Consider the following 9,823-nt stretch of genomic DNA (forward strand, 5'->3'; position numbering starts at 1 on the left):
CAAATGTTTCCACCTAGAAAAAGGAAGATCTAATACCACTTTCTTGGTGAATAACTTTCTTGCTCAGGGGGAAAGAATATTAACAATAGGGTGGCAGGAGCAGCAAGGATGAGGACAGCAGTCTTGGTGGGAGAAGAACAGGTAGACCCTGTGTCCTCCTTTACTTCTGTCCTAGGGAGGGCAGCCTTCTGTGCTGTAGCCTCAGAGCGGTTTGCACCAATTCAATTCAAGTCAGTGATCATTATTCAGGATATTTAGGGAATGTGGACTTATTCCTTGAGAGGTATAATCTGACCTGTACTTCCTAAGCTGGGAAAGGTTTTTAAAAAATCAAAACTTAAAAAAAAAAAAATTTAAGTTTTAAAAAAAATGGATTTAAAAAAAAATCATACTCTTTGATTCAGATTTGGCCAAAATATTACTAGAACAGAAATCAGAAAACCACTGACTACAGAAAAGGAGGATATTTAGGTCTTATTTAAACAGTGGAATTAACAAATGTTGCATATTTTCTATCTGGTAAATATGTTTGGGAAAATTATGTTCCATTTGAATAATTCAGTGGACAATAATCTGAGATGGAAAATAGAATAACAATAATAATAGCAGACTGTTTTTTCAGTAGTTATTAATTGCCAGACACCGTGCTTAGCACTTTCTGTGCAAACCTCATCTTCTTTCTCTTCTGTGAAGTATTAACAAAAGCATAAACTAAAACTCAGGGAGGTTAAATATTTTGCCTGAAGTTCCTCAGCTCATCAATACCATGGTCAAAGTTCAAAGCTAGGTGTCTGTGACTCCAAGTCTATGTTCTTTAACCATGATGACAGAATGCCTCTCCCAGAAATCAAGATGAAATTATTAGAGTTTCTTTTAGAGTCTTTCTATGTAAAAATAAGATAAATAAATGCATACTTAAAACCATTAACCTGAACTTGTAAAGCCTGAGAAAACTACCGTACCTAAACTCTCATGCCCTCAATGTTTTAAAAAGATTACCTTTTGGAGTTGAAGATTTAAGAAGCAAAACAGCCAAACCATGACTAATCTATCACCTGTATGGGACAGATTTGTCAGAAAATTCTTGCTCAATGTACTAAAGAAAAGGAATAAACTCTAAGATTCTGAGACCAGAGGAGCTGACTAAGAGAAATGGAAGGTCTAGTAAGTTTTAGCTTAGCATTTGTAGATAAGAAGTATGTTTAAGTATCAGTGGAGAATATTGTTACATGTTATGAATTTGGGAACGTTTCACATTGACACAGTGTGGAGAAGTCATGGAAAGATGCTTCCAGCACTTAGCAGGGCTCTGAGGCTTATAAAATAGAATTTGTCATTTAAGAGACTGGGGAACCGAGGTGCCATTGACAACAGAGGTGACCAGGTCTTGTCTGTGGTTGTCCCAGATCTGACTGCCCTCTGGTATGTGGTGTGGATTTGCTCTTAGCAATCGCTATAGACCATTTGGAATCCTACAGACAAAATGAAAGGAAAACTAAAGTCACTAGCCTAAACCTACTCTGAGCAGAATTGTTGATGAGATTTGACATTTAATAAAATGAATATACTGAAACCAGTCCAGCACCAGATGCAAACATGACTCTTGCTGACAGAAAGAGACTCATTTAAGCCTTATGGCAAAGAATTATACCTTCCTTATTTTGTGATATGAGCACTTCTTTGCATACCCTACAAAACTTATTGATCTAATTTTGGTCATGGGCAGTTTTCAAACACTTTTTAAAATTAATAGACACTTTTGCCAAATAAATTGTATGCAGAGCCCTAATGTGTACAACAGATCAATGCCGAACCCTTCTGCTTGGGCAGGCAGTCCCAGAATCCCATACGTGATTCCATCTGCCTTTTCCATGTTCCAGGAAGGCTCTAGAGGACACCTTTAACTCACTTCCTGTCTGCTGATAGCCACCTTCATGAGAGACCCGTGGGTTTGGGACCCAGATTTCTGAGGAGGAGACTCCAGATGGCTGGGGCTGGCTTCTCTGATGTGGTGAAATGAGGTTGGTTCTGAGAGGGTTGGAAAACTGAACTGAAAACAGTTGCAGCTACTGGAACCTACTGCTGCTGGTGGTCTGAAGGAATATTGCTGGGGTCGTGCTGATAGGAACAAAAAACATGACATTTGAGTAAAGCTATGAGGAAGTTAGGGAATGAGCCAGTCATTTAAGCAGATCAATCAGGAAGTTGAAACCATATTCCAAGCATGTGATGATGTGACTTGCAATGGGGACGGCAAGAAGTCGTGGGATTTGGGATTTAGTTCTAGAGTTACTGATGGGTTGAATTTGAAAGAAGCAGAGAGCTAAGGGTGATTTAAAACTTTTTGGTCTTAGATTTTAGAGAGATACATGTTATTAAGTGACATTACATCTAAGCTATGCTATACAATTGTCTGATTTTATAAATTCACTGGAAAACTGAACAGGGTATGAAAATAAACTGAACTGGCTAGTTTATTTATTTAGAAAACATTAGAGACATTCTTCTTGGCCAAGATGGAGTAGCAGGGGTCAGATTTACTTCCCACCTGAAACAATAGAAAACCACACACATTATATGAAACAGTGGTTTTTAAGACACAGGACTTCAGAAAAATAGAACAGTAATCCCTAAGAGAAGGGAAACAATAAGGTGAACTCATTCACTGCCCCAGTCTCTTCATATACTCAGGGGGTACCAACACCTGCTCAGCAGCATGCCCTCTACTCAGAAGTCTGAATCTCAGCTTCATGGGACACCTCCTCAAACCTTTTAAATTGTAAAACCCCAGTCTTCTTCCTTTGCTCCTGCAGCTATAAGGGTAGTAGCTAAATCCTGCTGTGTTATCTCTGTGTGACTCTTAGTTCTCTACTACCAGCTTCAACAATTCCTTATATTAAAATCTCTCTGCTGTGTGATTTCTACTTGTTCTGACTGGTATAGGATGCCTACTATGTGTCAAGCGATATACTAGGTCATTTATACTTAAGTCTTAGAGAAGTTAAATAATTTCCCCAAGATTATGGAGATGCTAACGGCACATCCAGGATTCATGTCTACCTCATCGTAAAGGCTTTGTTCTAAATCACTGAGTAACACTGCAGCTGGATAAAAGGCTTTGAAAGTAAGGTAAGGCTTTCGGCATTACTTCTGAGATTGTGCCTAAGCCAGGATTATTTCTAATTATGTGTTACTTTTTACTTCAAAAGATGTTGAAGGCTAGAAAAGGTTAGAGAAGGAACGGGAGAATAACTTAATCTCAATAATTCTATAACTATTATTTCAATGCCTATAGTAAAGTATTGGGACTTTCTGTTTATTTTTTGGCAATGGTAACCCTTGAATACCAAGCACAAATTTATCAAATGTGAAACTTAGGAGCTCTTACATGCAAGATGTAATATCTTGTGTTTGGCAATCTTTATTTTATCTATTCCCTTGAGGAGAGTCTAAAATGTGTTTCAAAATAGTAAAGTCCTGGTAAGCCCCCAGCTTGCAATAGAACAGTTCAGGTCAGCACAATTTTCAGTCTAGATTCCAGCTCCTTTCTTCCCTTGCAGTACTACCCTTCATTTTTTGTTCATTTGTTTGTTTCCTAGAGAGTTACCATTTCCTGTACAAATGTAGGAATACGGAGAGGCAGCATGTGTGCGGATGGCTATCAGCATCTCAAGTCTCTATTCCCAGCACCCACCTCCACTCCCACTACTTAAGGATTGGCAAAGAGAAAAAGATATGCCCTCTCCTACCTTAGGACCTCAAATACATGTTCTTAAAGAACAATGTTATAAAGATGGAGATATGAATTATCTAAATGAACTTGTATTCATACTATACTGCATGTGCAGATTAGATACAAAGAAAATTTGAGACTTTACTTCTAGCCATGGTGTAGTGACAAGGATCTGGACTTACCTTTACACCATAAATGGCTAGAATACTGGACAAAATATATGAAGCAGCTATTTTTATATATTGAATTTACAGGAAATACAGGACCATGATGTTTTAGAGAAGGTAAACACTTGAGGGGAAATCCCACCATTGTCCCAGTTTTCTGCCTGTGGACACTTCCCCAATGGGAGTGCATGGAGGGGAATCACAAAAAGAGTACAGTGGTCTCACTGAGTTGAGAAGACAGAGATGGGAAGGTAGGGAGTTTGAGGCAGCTGGAAGATGTGGGGCAGGGTTCTGGTGAGGAAAGATTTACAGAAAAAAGGGCTCTAGAAATCTGCTTTAAAATTCTTCTTCATTCTTGGCAAAATCCTCAGCTGCTCATGCATAGAATAAAACTTCAGAGGCCAGGGTTAGAATGACCAGAGGGTTGTAAACTGACAACTCACAGAGCTCATACAGGGCAGGGAGTTGTTTAAGCTCTTGCCAGAATGGAGATCTTTGGTATTCAATTATGGGTCAGAGAGACCCCAGAAGGGTCTTCTCTTGGTACTAGAGCTAAACTATCCCCAGAATACAAGTGAGGTTAGACCCACCTTAACAAAGGTTAAAAAAATCCTTGGAAGGATTAAGCTGATCTGCCAGTAACTTAAATTTCTGTGAGAACAAAGATCAATGCTCTTTGAAGGAAAACAACATTCAGATACTCAACAATATTACATTCATTATGTCCATGCATCCAATCAAAAATTATTAAACACAACAAGAAAAAGGGATGGAAAATGAAATCCATAGTGAGGAAAAAAAATCTGTCAGTAGTAACAGACCCAGAGATAACAGAGATGAGGCAACTAGCAGACACAGAATTTAAGATTGCTTTAAAACATATTAATACTGGCATACCTTGGAGATATTGTGGGTTTGCTTCCAGATCACCACAATAAAGAAAATATCTCAATAAAGTGAGTCACACACTTTTCTTCATTTCCTAATGCATATAAAAGTTAAATTTACACTATACGGTAGTCTATTAAGTGTGCAATAGCATATGCCTAAGAAAACAATGTACATACTTTAATTAAAAAAATAATGCCATTGAAAAAAGGCTCCAATAGATTTTCTCAATGAAGGATTGCCATAGAACTTTAATTCGTAAAAACAAAAAGTACAGTATCTGCAAAGTGCAATAAAGCAAAGCACAATAAAATGAGGTATGCCTGTATGCTGAAATGCTAAATGATTTAATGAAAACCTGAGCATAATGAGGAGATAAATGGAAAATAAAGCTTCTGGCAATGAAAAGTACAACATCTGAAATTAACATTTGCAGGATAGTTTAAGAACAGTTTAGAAACTGCAGAAGAAAAGATTAGTGAACTTGAAGACATAGCAATAGAATCTATCCAGATTGAAGCATGGAGAGACGTGAAGACTGGAAACTGCTTTTGGCTACAGAGAGATCCCAAGTTTAAACACCTTTCAGGAAGGAGGAGCAGCCACAATCCAATGACTGTTTGATATAAGGGTACAGTCATTGCAGGATGGGATCACAGGTGTGAGTCTCTAGAAGCCTACACCCCTGAAGCTGGGATGGATGTGTGCCTCGGTCCTAAAAGGGGGATAAAGAATACCTTTTATTTTAAACAATCTTAGAATTGACTATGGAGGAGTACAAAAAAACTCTGATTTATACAAATCCATTATGTGAAAAACCACGTAAAAATACACTGGTCTTCTATGCTTATTTTCCACAAAAAGGCTTCCTCTGAATGCTCAAAATATTTTTAAAATTGATTTTTATTGGAGTATAGTTGATTTAAAATGTTGTGTTAGTTTCTGTTGTACAGCAAAGTGAATCAGTTATACATATACATGCATCCACTTTTTTAGATTCTATTCCCATAAAGGTCATTACAGAGTATTGAGTAGAGTTCCCTGTACTACATGGAAGGTCTTTTTTTTTTTTTCTTCGTTTATTTTTTATACAGCAGGTTCTTATTAGTTACCTATTTTATACCGATTAGTGTATATATGTCAATTCCAACCTCCCAATTTATCCCACTACCATCATGCCCCACTCCAGCTTTCCCCCTTTGGTGTCCATACGTTTGTTCTGTACATCTGTGTGTCCATTTCTGCCTTGCAAACCAGTTCATCTGTACCACTTTTCTAGATTCCACATATATGTGTTAATATATGATATTTGTTTTTCTCTTTCTGACTTACTTCACTCTGTATGACAGCCTCTACGTCCATCCATGTCTCTAAAGATGACCCAATTTCATTCCTTTTTATGGCTGAGTAATATTCCATTGTATATATGTACCACATCTTCTTTATCTATTTGTCTGTCGATGGACATTCAGGTTGCTTCCATGACCTGACTATTGTAAATAGTGCTGCAATGAACATTGGGGTGCATGTGTCTTTCTGAATAATGGTTTTCTCTGGGTATACATCCAGTAGTGGGATTGCTGGGTCATATGGTAGTTCTATTTTTAGTTTTTTAAGGAACCTCCATACTGTTCTCCATAGTGGCTGTATCAATTTACATTCCCACCAACAGTGTAAGAGGGTTCCCTTTTCTCCACACCCTCTCCAGCATTTGTTGTTTGTAGATTTTCTGATGATGTCCATTCTAACTGGTGTGAGGTGATACCTCATTGTAGTTTTGATTTGCATTTCTCTAATGATTAGTGATGCTGAGCAGCTTTTCATGTTCCTCTTGGCCATCTGTATGTCTTCTTTGGAGAAATGTCTATTTAGGTCTTCTGCCCATATTTTGATTGGTTTGTTTCTTTTTTGAGTATTGAGCTGCATGAGCTGTTTATATATTTTGGAGATTAATCCTTTGTCTGTTGATTCATTTGCAAATATTTTCTCCCATTCTGAGGGTTGTCTTTTCGTCTTGTTTATAGTTTCCTTTGCTGTGCAAAAGCTTTTAAATTTCATTAGGTTCCATTTGTTTATTCCATTACTCTAGGAGGTGGGTCAAAAAAATCTTGGTGTGATTTATGTCAAAGAGTGTTCTTCCTATGTTTTCCTCTAAGAGTTTTATAGTGTCTGGTCTTACATTTAGGTCTTTAATCTATTTTGAGTTTATTTTTGTGTCTGGTGTTAGGGAGTGTTCTAATTTCATTCTTTTATATGTAGCTGTCCAGTTTTCCCAGCACCACTTATTGAAGAGACTGTCTTTTCTCCATTGTATATCCTTGCTTCTTTTGTCATAGATTAGTTGACTATAGGTGCATGGGTTTATCTCTGGGTTTCTATCCTATTCCATTGATCTATATTTATGTTTTTGTTCCAGTACCATATTGTCTTGATTACTGTAGCTTTGAAGTATAGTCTGAAGTCAGGGAGTCTAATTCCTCCAGCTCCATTTCTTTCCCTCAAGATTGCTTTGGCTATTCAGGGTCTTTTGTGTCTCCATACAAATTTTAAGACTTTTTGTTCTAGTTCTGTAAAAAAAAAAGTCATTGGTAATTTGATAGGGATTGCGTTGAATCTGTAGATTGCTTTGGGTAGTATAGTCATTTTCTCAATATTGATTCTTCCAATCCACAAACATGATATATCTCTCCATCTGTTTGTGTCATCTTTGATTTCTTTCATCAGCGTCTTATACTTTTCTGAGTACAGTTCTTTTACCTCCTTAAGTAGGTTTATTCCTAGATATTTTATTCTTTATGTTGCAATGGTGAATGGGATTGTTTCCTTAATTTCTCTTTCTGATGTTTCATTGTTAGTGTATAGGAATACAAGAGATTTCTGTGCATTAATTTTGTATTGTGCAACTTTACCAGATTCATTGATTAGCTCTAGTAGTTTTCTGGTGGCATCTTTAGGATTATCTATGTATAGTATCACATCATCTGCAAACAGTGACAGTTTTACTTTTTTCTTTTCCAATTTGTATTCCTTTTATTTCTTTTCCCTCTCTGTTTGCCATGGCTTAGAGCAAATGCTTTCAGTTTTTCACCATTGAGAATGATGTTTGCTGTGGGTTTGTCGTATATGGCCTTTATTATGTTGAGGTACGTTCTCTACAGCACTGGAGACTACAGGCTCTTTGGTGGGGCTAATGGTGAACTCTGGGAGGGCTCACGCCAAGGAGTACTTCCCAGAACGTCTGCTGCTTGTGTCCTTGTCCCCACAGTGGGCCACAGCTGCCCCCCGTCTCTGCAGGGAACCCTCCAACACTAGCAGGTAGGTCTGGTTCAGTCTCCTGTGGGGTTACTGCTTCTTCCCCCTGAGTCCTGATGCGCACACTACTTTGTGTGTGCCCTCCAAGAGTGGAGTCTCTGTTTCCCCCAGTCCTGTCAAAGTCCTGCAATTAAATCCCGCTAGCCTTCAAAGTCTGATTCTCTGGGAATTCCTCCTCCCGTTGCTGGACCCCCAGGTTGGCAAGCCTGTCGTGGGTCTCTGAACCTTCACTCCAGTGGGTGGACTTCTGTGGTATAATTGTTCTCCAGTTTGTGAGTCACCCACCCAGTGTTTATGGGATTTGATTTTATTATGATTGCACCCCTCCTACCATCTCATTGTGGCTTCTCCTTTGTCTTTGGATGTGGGGTATCTTTTTTGATGACTTCCAGTGTCTTTCTGTCGATGATTGTTCAGCAGTTAGCTGTGATTCTGGTGCTCTCACAAGAGGGAGTGAGCACACGTCCTTCTACTCTGCCATCTTGAACCAATCTCCCAGAAGGTTCTTATTAGTTATCTATTTTATATTTGGTAGTGTGTGTATGTCAGTCTTAAAGTTTGTAAAATGAATTTACACATGACCATAAATTATTTAAAACAAAGCTGCTTTTCTTGATAAATAAGCTATAAGAGAACAGAGATTTTTTTTGTTATTGTTATTTTGGTTTATTGTACCCCAAGTATCTAGAATGATGCTGGGTATACTTAGAAGTGCTAGGTAAATGTTGAATGAAGGCTGAATAAATCAATAAATGAATTGAGTTCTATTACACATGAAATAGAATTTCCTATTTCTTTCCTCAAGGTGGTGCTGTGTACAGTATAAATGGTCACTTAAGCAATATCATTTTTTTCTAATATTGCCTTGATATCTGATCAGTTTCCTTGTATTATGTGTCCTTTTTGTTTTTTAAAAGGCTTCTCATCTTTCCAAACTCTTAATCTTTTAAATTTATTTTCTTTCCTGGAAGAGGCTTTACAAGATTGTCAGAGGTGTTGGCTTTCTTGTCTTTTCCTCCCACCATTTATCTCTACCAAACTGTACAAGCAAATCTCCCTTTGAACCCTTGAAAGATATTACATATACTGTTTCATTTCTACCTACTATGTCTATCATTTATCATAGAAGGATTTATCTGAAAAACTTCGAAACATTCAATGCTAAGTTTTCCATTTCTCTGTCCATTGTTTTTTTCTAGCTGTTTATTGTCAAGTATTTTTTTTCTTCAACTTTAAACTAACTACTCCTTTATAAAGTAATGGTTTTATTGAGATATAATAGGCATAGAATAACTGCACATATTAAATTATGTAATTTGATATGTTTTGGAATATACATACACTTGTGAAACCATCACCACAATCAAGATAATGAGCATAGCCATTGTTCTTAAGTCTCCTTGCTTCCCTTAGTAATCCCTCCCCACTCTCTCCCTCCCAACTCATCCCACAATCAAAAGGCAACCTCTGATCTGCTTTCTGTCACTATAATTGTTTTTATTTTCTAGAGTTTTAAGTAAATGGAATCATACACCATTTACTCTTTTTCTTCTGGCTTCTTTCACTCATCATAAATATGTGTATCAGTCATTCATTTGTTTTTATTATTGTGCAGTATCTCATTACATGGATATACCACAATTGGTTTATTCATTCATTTTTTATGTACTCTGGGGTCCTTTTGAGCTTTTGGCTATTACAAATAAAGCTGCTGTAAACATTT

Source organism: Balaenoptera acutorostrata, chromosome 17 (genome assembly GCF_949987535.1).
Source record: "Balaenoptera acutorostrata chromosome 17, mBalAcu1.1, whole genome shotgun sequence".
Lineage (NCBI taxonomy): Eukaryota > Metazoa > Chordata > Mammalia > Artiodactyla > Balaenopteridae > Balaenoptera > Balaenoptera acutorostrata.